Source organism: Nerophis lumbriciformis, linkage group LG17, assembly GCF_033978685.3.
Source record: "Nerophis lumbriciformis linkage group LG17, RoL_Nlum_v2.1, whole genome shotgun sequence".
Lineage (NCBI taxonomy): Eukaryota > Metazoa > Chordata > Actinopteri > Syngnathiformes > Syngnathidae > Nerophis > Nerophis lumbriciformis.
In genome coordinates, this window is record NC_084564.2 from 32,982,823 (window position 1) to 32,996,317 (window position 13,495).

A 13,495-nucleotide genomic window follows, 5' to 3' on the forward strand; every position below is an offset into this window, starting at 1 on the left:
ATGTTTAAATAACTGTCAGATTGAATGTGACAGTATACTGTCATAGTGAGTAAAACCTAATTTCTGTATTTGTAAACCTTACCAAAAGTACCTGATTCTGGTAAAAATCACATAGATACAAGATTGCAGGCATTTTTAGACGTAATGCATGTTTGGTTTTGGAGATATGTTTATACAACTTTTATATTTAGTATGACAGTTATACCATCATATTAAGTTAAAAAAAAAAAACTTGTGTCTTTATAAACCGTACAAAAAATGTTTTCCAGTAAAACTCACAAAGATACATTTCTCCAGGCATAATTAGCCATTTATTACTGTCATAATGAGTAAAAAAATACTTTTTGTGTTTGCAAGCCTTAAAATAGCATATGTTTCGAGTAAAACTCACAAGGATGCATTGTTTTAGGCTTTATTAGCCTATTTGCATGTGTGGTTAGGAAGTTATGTTTAAGTAACTGTCAAATTGAATGTAGCAGTTATCTGTCATTAAGAGTAAACCCCTAATTTATGTAATTGTACACCTTACCAAATTACCTGATTCTGGTGAAACTCACATAGATACAATATTACAGGCATTTTTAGACATAATGCATGTTCAATTTTGGAGTTATGTTTTTCTAACTTTTATATTTGGTATGACAGTTATACTGACATATTGAATTAAAAAAACTAACTTGCCTCTTTGCAAAACTTACAAAAGTAAATTTTTCTAGTAAAACCAACAAAGATACATGTCTTCACGCATTATTAGACATGTTGCATGTTTGGTGTAGGAATTATGTTGAAAAACATTTTTATTGCTTATTTCGCATTATCTCAGGATTTTAAGAACATTACTGTCATAATGAGTAAAAAATACTTTTTGTGTTTGCAAGCCTTAAATTAGCAAATGTTTCGAGTAAAACTCACATGGATGCATTGTTTTAGGCTTTATTAGCCTTTTTTGGATGTGTGGTTAGGAAGTTATATTTAAATAACTGTCAAATTGAATGTAGCAGTTATCTGTCATTATGAGTAAACCCCTAATTTATGTATTTGTACACCTTACCAAATTTACTGATTCTTGTAAAACTCACATAGATACAATATTTTAGGCATTTAGACATAATGCATGTTTAGTTTTGGAGTTATGTTTATATAACTTTCATATTTGGTATGACAGTTATACTGTCATATTGAATTAAAAAAACTAACTTGCCTCTTTGCAAAACTTACAAAAGATATTTTTTCTAGTAAAACTAACAAAGATACATGTCTTCAGGCATTTTAGACATGTTGCATGTTTGGTGTAGGAATTATGTTGAAAAACATTTGTATTGCTTATTTTGCATTATCTCAGGATTTCAAGAACATTACTGTCATAATGAGTAAAAAACTACTTTTTGTGTTTGCAAGCCTTAAAATAGCAAATGTTTCGAGTAAAACTCACATGGATGCATTGTTTTAGGCTTTATTAGCCTTTTTTGCAAGTGTGGTTAGGAAGTTATGTTTGAATAACTGTCAAATTGAATGTAGCAGTTATCTGTCATTATGAGTAAACCCCTAATTTAGGTATTTGTACACCTTACCAAATTTACTGATTCTTGTAAAACTCACATAGATACAATATTTTAGGCATTTTTTAGACATAATGCATGTTTAGTTTTGGAGTTATGTTTATACAACTTTCATATTTGGTATGACAGTTATACTGTCTTATTGAATTTAAAAAAAACTAACTTCCCTCTTTGCAAAACTTACAAAAGATAATTTTTCTAGTAAAACTAACAAAGATACATGTCTCTCTGTGCTCAGAGCACAGAGAGACGAGTCGAATGCCGTTGTTGTTTATTTTCCCAGATCCATGAAGCCCGATTATTTTAGTCCAGAGCTGGGCATCTGTGCCAACTCGGGCATTGAAGTCACCCATGAGGACAAGCTTATCGGACTTAGGGACTCTGGATAGGGCAGCCGCAAGAGACTCGTAGAAGGCATCTTTGATGTTACTATCAGCATCCAAGGTAGGGGCTGGCTTTCACCAGGGGGATACGCCAGGTCATGAGCCGCTCACTGATGCCTTGGGGGGATTCTGGGATGTTATTGAGTAGTTTGCTTTTTACAGCAAAACCAACTCCATGGAGCCTACGTTCGCCTTCCGGGAGACCCTTCCAGAAGAAGGTATAGCCTTCACCGACTTCTGTCAGGGAGTCTTCACCCGACAACCGAGTTTCACTGAGTGCTGCGATGTCGACATTGTATCTCTTGAGCTCATGTGCAATGAGCGCCGTCCGTCTATGAGGTCTCTCCGTCCCATCCTGCGTGTCGAGGAGGGTGCGGACATTCCAGGTAGCCAGTCATATACTTTCCTTTGTTATGTTTTTGACCGCAGTAGGGGATGCCTTGGTGGCTGCGGTTTGCCACCCAGGTGTGAGGAACAAACAATTTTTGGGTCACCTTTTCTAGACCCTTCCCCAATTTGGGGTGAGCAGTGCGGACCCTAAATAGGGCTGCTCAGTCACATGGGCAGCTGCCGAAGGAAGATCATGTTCCTGATCCCAATCTTCACAACGACCATCACACCCATGCCGCCTCTGTGCAGGATTCAAGCTAGGAGCTTCCAGTCACATCCTTGACCTGCCCCCGCTGCTTTATCCTGTCGCCAGAAGACTTTTCGGAAGAAGCCTGCGCAAAGAGTGTATTTGTGTGAGGGATGGTGCACGCAGTTCCTTCCCCCACAATCTTGGCCACATCCACCATATTCCAGTGGCACGAGAGAAACTCGAGACGACCTTCAGGTGAGTGCAGTTGCAGGGGACTGCCAGAGATCCAGTCAGCCAGAGATCCGGTCTGCTGGAAACCTGCCCATGTGTGTGTCCCCGGAGCACAGATTTTTCATTTGGGGTTTACTCCCGTAGCCATACTGCCTCCCGGTTTAACCCACATGGTTGTGGGGCGCCTTCTTCCGCCTTTGCAGCCGTTGTGGTGGTTCTCACACCCACCGCCCTCCGCCTGCTCTGCCGTTGAGGTCTTGTGGTTTGGGATCATTCTTAGTCTGGTCTCTACCCTTCGACCTGTTCGGCTTGGGTGACCCTGCCAGGAGTGCGAGACTCCAGCCGACATAGCTCTAGGGGTCATGGAGACGCGCAAAGTGCCTCACCACGATAAGGTGGTGATCACGTCGAGACACAATATTACAGCTATACTGTCATATTGAATTAAAAAAACTAACTTGCCTCTTTGCAAAACTTACAAAAGATAATTTTTCTAGTAAAACTAACAAAGATACATATCTTCACGCATTATTAGACATGTAGCATGTTTGGTGTAGGAATTATGTTGAAAAAAATTTGTATTGCTTATTTCGCATTATCTTAGGATTTTAAGAACATTACTGTCATAATGAGTAAAAAACTACTTTTTGTGTTTGCAAGCCTTAAAATAGCAAATGTTTCGAGTAAAACTCACATGGATGCATTGTTTTAGGCTTTATTAGCCTATTTTGCAAGTGTGGTTAGGAAGGTATGTTTAAACAACTGTCAAATTGAATGTAGCAGTTATCTGTCATTATGAGTAAACCCCTAATTTATGTAATTGTACACCATACCAAATTAACTGATTCTTGTAAAACTCACATAGATACAATATTTAAGTTATTTTTAGACATAATGCATGTTCAGTTTTGGAGTTATGTTTATATAACTTTCATATTTGGTATGACAGTTATACTGTCATATTGTATTAAAAAAACTAACTTGAGTCTTTGTAAAATTTACAAAAGATATTTTTTCTAGTATAACTAACAAAGATACATGTATCCAGGCATTATTAGACATGTTGCTTGTTTGGTGTAGGAATTATGATGAAAAACATTTTTATTGCTTGTTTCGCATTATCTCAGGATTTTAAGAACATTACTGTCATAATGAGTAAAAAACTACTTTTTGTCTTTGCAAACCTTAAAATAGCAAATGTTTAGAGTAAAACTCACAAGGATGCATTGTTTTAGGCTTTATTAACGTATTTGCATGTGTGATTAGGAAGTTTTGTTTAAATAACAGTCAAATTGAATGTAGCAGTTATACTGTCATTATGAAAAAAAACAATTTTTGTATTTGTAAACCTTACCAAATAACCTGATTCTGGTGTAACTCACATAGATACAATATTTTAGGCATTTTTAGACATAATGCATGTTCAATTTTGGAGTTATGTTTATATATATTTCATATTTGGTATGAAAGTTATACTGTCATATTGAATTAAAAAAACTAACTTGCCTCTTTGCAAAACTTACAAAAGATAATTTTTCTAGTAAAACTAACAAAGATACATGTCTTCAGGCATTATTAGACATGTTGCATGTTTGATGTAGGAATTATGTTAAAAAACATTTTCATTGCTTATTTCGCATTATCTCAGGATTTTAAGAACATTACTGTCATAATGAGTAAAAAACTACTTTTTGTGTTTGCAAACCTTAAAATAGCATATGTTTCGAGTAAAACTCACAAAGATGCATTGTATTAGCCTATTTGCATGTGTGGTTAGGAAGTTATGTTTAAATAACTGTAAAATTGAATATAGCAGTTATACTGTCATTATGAGAAAAACCCAATTTTTGTATTTGTAAACCTTACCAAATTACCTTATTCTGGTAAAATTCACATAGATACAATATTTTAGTTATTTTTAGACATAATACATGTTCAGTTTTGGAGTTATGTTTATATAACTTTTACATTTAGTTTGACAGTTATACTGTTGTATTGAATTTAAAAAACTAATTTGTGTCATTGCAAAACTTACAAAAGATACATTTTCTAGTAAAACTAACAAAGATACATGTCTTCAGGCATTATTAGACATGTTGCATGTTTGGTGTAGGAATTATGTTGAAAAAACATTTGTATTGCTTTTTTCGCATTATCTCAGGATTTTAAGAACATTACTGGCATATTGAGTAAAAAAACTACTATGACAGTATACTGTCATATTCAATCTGACTGTTATTTAAACATAACTCCTAAACCATGCAAGCAAAATGTCAAATAATGCCTGGAGAAATGTATCTTTGTAAGTTTTACAGGGAAAAAAAAGTTTGTAAGGTTTGTAAAGACACAAGTTAGCTTTTTTTTACTCAATATGACAGTATAACTGTCATACTAAATATGAAAGTTGAATAAATATAACACCAAAACCAAACTTGCAATCCCTCTAAAAATGCCTGTAATATTGAATATATGTTAGTTTTACCAGAATCAGTTATTTTGGTAAGGTTTACAAATACAAAAATTGGGTTTTACTCATAATGACAGTATAACTGCCATATTCAAAATAACAGTTATTTAAACATAACTCCTAAACCAAATATGCTAAATGGCTAATAATGCTGGAGAAGTGAATCTTTGTGAGTTTTACTAGAAAAATTTTTTTTTGTAAGGTTTGTAAAGAAAAAAGTTATTTTATTTTTACTCAATATGATGGTATAACTGTCATACTAAATATGAAAGTTAGATAAACATAATTCCAAAACCAAACTCCTAAACCAAACTTGCAGTCTGTCTTAAACTGCCTGTAATATTGAATCTATGTGAGTTTTGCCAGAATCAGGTATTTTGGTAAGGTTTACAAATACAAAACTTGGGTTTTACTCATAATGATAGTATAACTGCAAGATTTGATATGACAGTTATTTAAAAATGACTCCTAAACCAAACATGATAAATGACTAATAATGCCTGGAGAAATGTATCTTTGTGAGTTTTACTGGAAAAAAATAATGTGTAAGGATTATAAAGACAAAAGTTGTTTTATTTATTTATTTATTTAATATGATGGTATAACTGTCATACTAAATATGAATGTTATATAAACATAACTCCAAAACCAAAATGCATTTTGTCTAAAAATGCCTGTAATATTGTATCTTTTTGAGTTTTACCAGAATCAGGTATTTTGGTAAGGTTGACAAATACAAACATTAGGTTTTACTCATAATGACAGTATATTGCCACATTCAATATGACAATTATTAAAACATAACTCCAAAACCAAACATACATTATGTCTAAAAATTCCTATAATTTTGTATCTATGTGAGTTTCACTAGAATCAGTTGTTTTTGTAAGGTTTACAAATACAAAATATTAGTTTTACTCATAATGAGAGTTTACTGTCACAATCAATCTGACAAAATGGCTAATAATGCCTGGAGGAAAGTATATTTGTGAATTTTACTGGAACAAATATTTTGTAAGGTTTGTAAAGACACACATTAGTTTTTTTTACTTAATTTTACAGTATAGCTGTCATACTATATATGAAAGTTTTATAAACATAACTCCAAAACCAAACATGCAATCCGTCTAAAAATGTCTGTAATATTTATTATATGTAAGTTTTATCAGAATCAGGTATTTTGGTAAGGTTTACAAATCAAAAAAATTGGTTTTACTCATAGTGACAGTATAACTGCCACACTCAATATGACAGTTATTTAAACATAACTCCTAAAACACAAATGCAAAATGACTAATAATGCCTAGAGAAATGTATATTTGTGAATTTTACTGGAAAACAAAATTTTGTAAGGTTTGTAAAGATACAAATTAGTGTTTTATTACTCAATATGATGGTATAACTGTCATATTAAATATGAAAGTTATATAAACATAACTCCAAAACCAAACATACTTTATGTCTAATAATTCCTGTAACATTGTACCAGAATCAGGTATTTTGTTTAGGTTTACAAATACAAAAAATAGGTTTTACTCATAATGACAGCATACTGCCACACTCAATATGACAGTTATTTAAACATAACTCCTAAACCAAACCTGTTAAATGGCTAATAATGCCTGGGGAAATGTATCTTTGTGAGTTTAACTGAAAAAAAAATATTTTGTAAGACTTGTAAAGACAGAAGTTAGTTTTTTTTACTCACAATGACAGTATAACTACCACATTCAAAATGACAGTTATATAAACATAACTCCAAAACCAAACATGCATTATGTCTAAAAAATGCCTGTTATATTAAAATCTATGTGAGTTTGACCAGAATCAGGTATTTTGGTAAGGTTTACAAATACAAAAAGAAGGTTTTACTCATAATGACAGTATAACTGCCACGTTCAAAATTACAGTTATTTAAACATAACTCCTAATTTAAACAAGCTAAATGGCTAATACTGCCTGGAGAAAGGTATCTTTGTGAGTTTAACTGAAAAAAAAAAAATTGTAAGGTTTGTAAAGACACAAGTTAGTTTTTTTTATTCAATATGTTTGTATAACTGTCATAATAAATGTAAAAGTTATATAAACATAACTCCAAAATCAAACATGCATTATGTCTAAAAATGCCTGTAATATTGTATCTATGTGAGTTTTACCAGAATCAGGTATTTGGTAAGGTTGAAAAATACAAAAATTAGGTTTTACTCATATTGACAGTATAACTGCCACATTGACTGCCCCCAAACATGCATTATGTCTAAAAATGCCTACTATTTTGTATCCATGTGAGTTTTACTAGAATCAGTTTTTTTTTTGTAAGGTTTACAAATACAAAATATTAGTTTTACTCATAATGACAGTATACTGTCACAATCAATCTGACAATATGGTTAATAATGCCTTGAGTGATGTATCTTTGTGAGTTTTACTGGAAACAAATATTTTGTAAGTTTTGTAAAGACACGAGTTAGTTTTTTTTTTTTTACACAATTTTACAGTATAGCTGTCATACTATATTTGAAAGTTATATAAACACAACTCCAAAACCAAATATGCAATCCGTCTAAAAATACCTGTAATATTGAATATATATGAGTTTTATCAGAATCAGGTATTTTGGTAAGGTTTACAAAAACAAAAATTAGGTTTTACTCATAGTGACAGTATAACTGCCACACTCAATATGACAGTTATTTAAACATAACTCCTAAAACACAAATGCAAAATGACTAATAATGCCTAGAGAAAGGTATATTTGTGAATTTTACTGGAAAAAAATATTTTGTAAGGTTTGTAAAGATACAAATTAGTTTGTTTTTTTACTCAATATAATGGTATAACTTTCATACTAAATATGAAAGTTATATAAACATAACTCCAAAACCAAACATGCTTTATGTCTAAAAATTCCTGTAATATTGTATCGATGTGGGTTTTACCAGAATCAGGTATTTAGGTAAGGTTTACAAATACAAAAAGTAGGTTTTACTCATCATGACAGTAAAACTGCCACACTCAATATGACAGTTATTTAAACATAACTCCTAAACCAAACATGATAAATGGCTAATTATACCTGGAGAAATGTATCTTTGTGAGTTTTACTGGAAAAAAAAATGTAAGGTTTATAAAGACACAAGTTATTTTTTTTTACTCAATATAATGGTATAACTGTCATACTAAATATTAAAGTTATATAAACATAACTCCAAAAACAAACATGTTTTATGTCTAAAAATTCCTGTAATATTGTATCTATGTGAGTTTTACCAGAATTAGGTATTTTGGTAAGGTTTACAAAAAAAAAAAAAAAGGTTTTACTCATAATGAAAAGTATAACTGCCACATTCAATATGACAGTTATGTAAACATAACTCCTAAACCACACATGCAAAATGGTTAATAATGCCTGGAGAAATGTATCTTTTTAAGTTTTACAGGAAAAAAAAACAATTTTGTTAGGTTTGTAAAGACTGCGATGAGGTGGCGACTTGTCCAGGGTGTACCCCGCTTTCCGCCCGATTGTAGCTGAGATAGGCTCCAGCGCCCCCCGCGACCCCAAAGGGAATAAGTGATAGAAAATGGATGGATGAATGGGTTTGTAAAGACACAAGTTATTTTTTTCTTACTCAATATGACAGTAAAACTGTCATACTAAATGTAAAAAAATTATAAACATAACTCCTAAACCAAACATGTTTTATGTCTAAAAATTCCTGTAATATTGTATCTATATGAGTTTTACCAGAATCAGGTATTTTGGTAAGGTTTACAAATACAAAAAATAGGTTTTACTCATAATGACAATATAACTGCCACACTCAACATGACAGTTATTTAAACATAGTTCCTAAACCAAACATGATACATGGCTAATAATGCCTGGAGAAATGTATCTTTGTGATTTTTACTAGAAAAAAAATATTTTGTAAGGTTTGTAAAGACAAAAGTTGGTTGTTTTTTTACTCAATATGAAGGTATAACTGTCATACTAAAAATGAAAGTTATATAAACATAACACTTGTGATTTAGGGCTATATAAATAAACATTGATTGATTGATTGATTGAATTCCAAAACCAAACTCCTAAACCAAACTTGCAATATGTCTTAAACTGCCTGTAATATTTAATCTATGTGAGTTTTACCAGAATCAGGTATTTTGGTAAGGTTTACAAATACAAAACTTGGCTTTTACTCATAATGACAGTATAACTGCAACATTTGATATGACAGTTATTTAAACATAACTCCTAAACCAAACATGATAAATGGCTAATAATGCCTGGAGAAATGTATCAGTGTGAGTTTTACTGGAAACAAATAATTTGTAAGGTTTATAAAGACACAAGTTAGTTTTTTTTCTTTAATATGATGGTATAACTGTCATACTAAATATGAAAGTTATATAAATATAACTCCAAAACCAAACATAAATTATGTCTAAAAATGCCTGTAATATTGTATCTATGTGAGGTTTACCAGAATCAGGTATTTTGGTAAGGTTTACAATTACAAAAATTAGGTTTTACTCATACTGACAGTATAACTGCCACATTGACTGCCACCAAACATGCATTGTGTTTAAAAATGCTTATAATTTTGTATCCATGTGAGTTTTACTAGAATCAGTTGTTTTTGTAAGGTTTACAAATACAAAATATTAGTTTTACTCATAATGACAGTATACTGACAAAATGGCTAATAATGCCTTGAGGAAAGTATCTTTGTGAGTTTTACTGGAAAAAATATTTTTTAAGGTTTGTAAAGACACAAGTTAGTTTTTTTTTACACAATTTAACAGTTTAGCTGTCATACTGTATATGAAAGTTATATAAACATAATTCCAAAACCAAATATGCAATCCGTCTAAAAATGCCTGTAATATTGAATATATGTGAGTTTTATCAGATTCAGGTATTTTGGTAAGGTTTAAGAGTACAAAAATTAGGTTTTACTCATAGTGACAATATAACTGCCACACTCAATATGACAGTTAATTAAACATAACTCCTAAAACACAAATGCAAAATGACTAATAATGCCTAGAGAAATGTATATTTGTGAATTTTACTGGAAAACAATATTTTGTAAGATTTGTAAAGATACAAATTAGGTTGTTTTACTTATATGATGTCATATGTCATACTAAATATGAAAGTTATATAAACATAACTCCAAAACCAAACATGCTTTATGTCTAAAAATTCCTGTAATATTGTATCGGTGTGGGTTTTACCAGAATCAGGTATTTTGGTAAGGTTTACAAATACAAAAAATAGGTTTTTATTTATAATGACACACAATACAAAAACTGCCACACTCAATATGACAGTTATTTAAAGGTAACTCCTAAACCAAACATGATAAATGGCTAATTATGCCTGGAGAAATGTATCTTTGTGAGTTTTGGGGAAAAAAAATTGTAAGGTTTATAAAGACACAAGTTGTTGTTTTTTTTTACTCAATATGATGGTATAACTGTCATACTAAATATGAAAGTTGTATAAACATAACTCCAAAAACAAACATGCATTATGTCTAAAAATACCTGCAATATAAATGATAAATGGGTTGTACTTGTATAGCGCTTTTCTACCTTCAAGGTACTCAAAGCGCTTTGACACTACTTCCACATTTACCCATTCACACACACATTCACACACTGATGGCGGGAGCTGCCATGCAAGGCGCTAACCAGCAGCCATCAGGAGCAAGGGTGAAGTGTCTTGCTCAGGACACAACGGACATGACGAGGTTGGTACTAGGTGGGGATTGAACCAGGGACCCTCGGGTTGCGCACGGCCACTCTCCCACTGCGCCACGCCATCCCTTATTGTATATATGTGATTTATATATGTGAATTTTACCAGAATCAGGTGTTTTTGGTAAGGTTTACAAATACAAAAATTAGGTTTTACTCATAATGACAGTATACTTTTACATTCAATCTGACAGTTATTTAAACATAACTCCTAAACCACAAATACAAAATAGCTAATAATGCCTGGAGAAATGTATCTTTGTGAGTTTTCCTGGAAAAAAAAATATTTTATAAGGTTTGTAAAGACACAAGTTAGTTTTTTTTTTTTTACTTAATATGACAGTATAACTGTCATACGAAATATGAAAGTTAAATAAACATAACTCCAAAACCAAACTTGCAATACGTCTAAAAATGCCTGTAATATTGAATCTATGTGAGTTTTACCAGAATCAGGTATATAGGTAAGGTTTTCAAATACAAAAATTGGGTTTTGCTCATAATGACAGTATAACTGCCATATTCAAAATAACAGTTATTTAAACACAACTCCTAAACCAAACATGCTAAATGGCTAATAATGCCTGGAGAAATGTATCTTTGTGAATTTTACTAGAAAAAACTATTTTGTAATGTTTGTAAAGACAAACGTATTTTCTTTTACTGAATATGATGGTATAACTGTCAAACTAAATATAAAATTAATATAAACAAAATTCCAAAAACAAACTCCTAAGCCAAACTTGCAATCCGTCTTAAACTGCCTGTAATATTAAATCTATATGAGTTTTACCAGAATCAGGTATTTTGGTAAAGACATGAGTTAGTTGTTTTTTTTACACAATTTAACAGTATAGCTGTCATACTTTATATGAAAGTTATATAAACACAACTCCAAAACCAAATATGCAATCCGTCTAAAGATGCCTGTAATATTGAATATATGTGAGTTTTATCAGAATCAGGTATTTTGGTAAGGTTTACAAAAACAAAAAATTGGTTTTACTCATAGTGGCAGTATAACTGCCACACTCAATATGACAGTTAATTACTCCTAATAATTCCGAAAACACAAATGCAAAATGACTAATAATGCCTAGAGAAAGGTATATTTGTGAATCTTACAGGAAAACAATATTTTGTAAGGTTTTTAAAGATACAAAATATTTGTTGTTTTTTACTCAATATGATGGTATAACTTTCATACTAAATATGAAAGTTATATAAACATAACTCCAAAACCAAACATGCTTTATGTCTAAAAATTCCTGTAATATTGTATCGATGTGGGTTTAACCAGAGTCAGGTATTTTGGTAAGGTTTACAAATACAAAAAATAGCTTTTACTCATAATGACAGTATAACTGCCACACTCAGTATGACAGTTGTTTAATCATAACTCCTAAACCAAACATGATAAATGGCTAATCATGCTTGGAGGAATGTATCTTTGTGAGTTTTACTGGGAAAAATTTGTTTTGTAAGGTTTATGAAGACACAAGTTTTTGTTTTTTTTACTCAATATGATGGTATAACTGTCATACTAAATATAAAAGTTGTATAAACATAACTCCAAAACCAAACATGCATTATGTCTAAAAATGCCTGCAATATTGTATCTATGTGATTTTTACCAGAATCAGATATTTTAAGTAAGGTTTACAAATACAAAAATTAGGTTTTACTCACTATGACAGTATACTGTCACATTCAATCTGACAGTTATTTAAACATACTGTAACTCCTAAACCACATTTACAAAATGGCTAATAATGCCTGGAAAAATGTATCTTTGTGAGTTTTCCTAAAAAAAACAACATTTTTATAAGGTTTGTAAAGAAACAAGTTAGTTTTTTTACTTAATGTGACAGTATAACTGTCATACTAAATATGAAAGTTAAATAAACATAACTCCAAAACCAAACTTGCAATACGTCTAAAAATGCCTGTAATATTGAATCTATGTGAGTTTTACCAGAATCAGGTATTTTGGTAAGGTTTACTAATACAAAAATTTGGTTTTACTCATAATGACAGTATAACTGCCATATTCAAAATAACAGTTATTTAAACATAACTCCTAAACCAAACATGCTAAATGGCTATTAATGCCTGGAGAAATGTATACAAACATAACTCCAAAACCAAACATGCATTATGTCTAAAAATGCCTGTGAAATTGTATCTATGTGAGTTTTACCAGAATCAGGTATTTTGGTATAGTTTATAAATACAAAATTTAGGTTTTACTCATAATGACAGTATAACTGCCATATTCAAAATAACAGTTATTTAAACATAACTCCTGAACCAAACATGCTAAATGGCTATTAATGCCTGGAGAAATGTATACAAACATAACTCCAAAACCAAACATGCATTATGTCTAAAAATGCCTTTAGTATTGTATCTATGTGAGTTTTACCAGAATCAGGTATTTTGGTAAGGTTTACATATACACAAATTTTGTTTTACTCATAATGACAGTATAACTGCAACATTTGATATGACA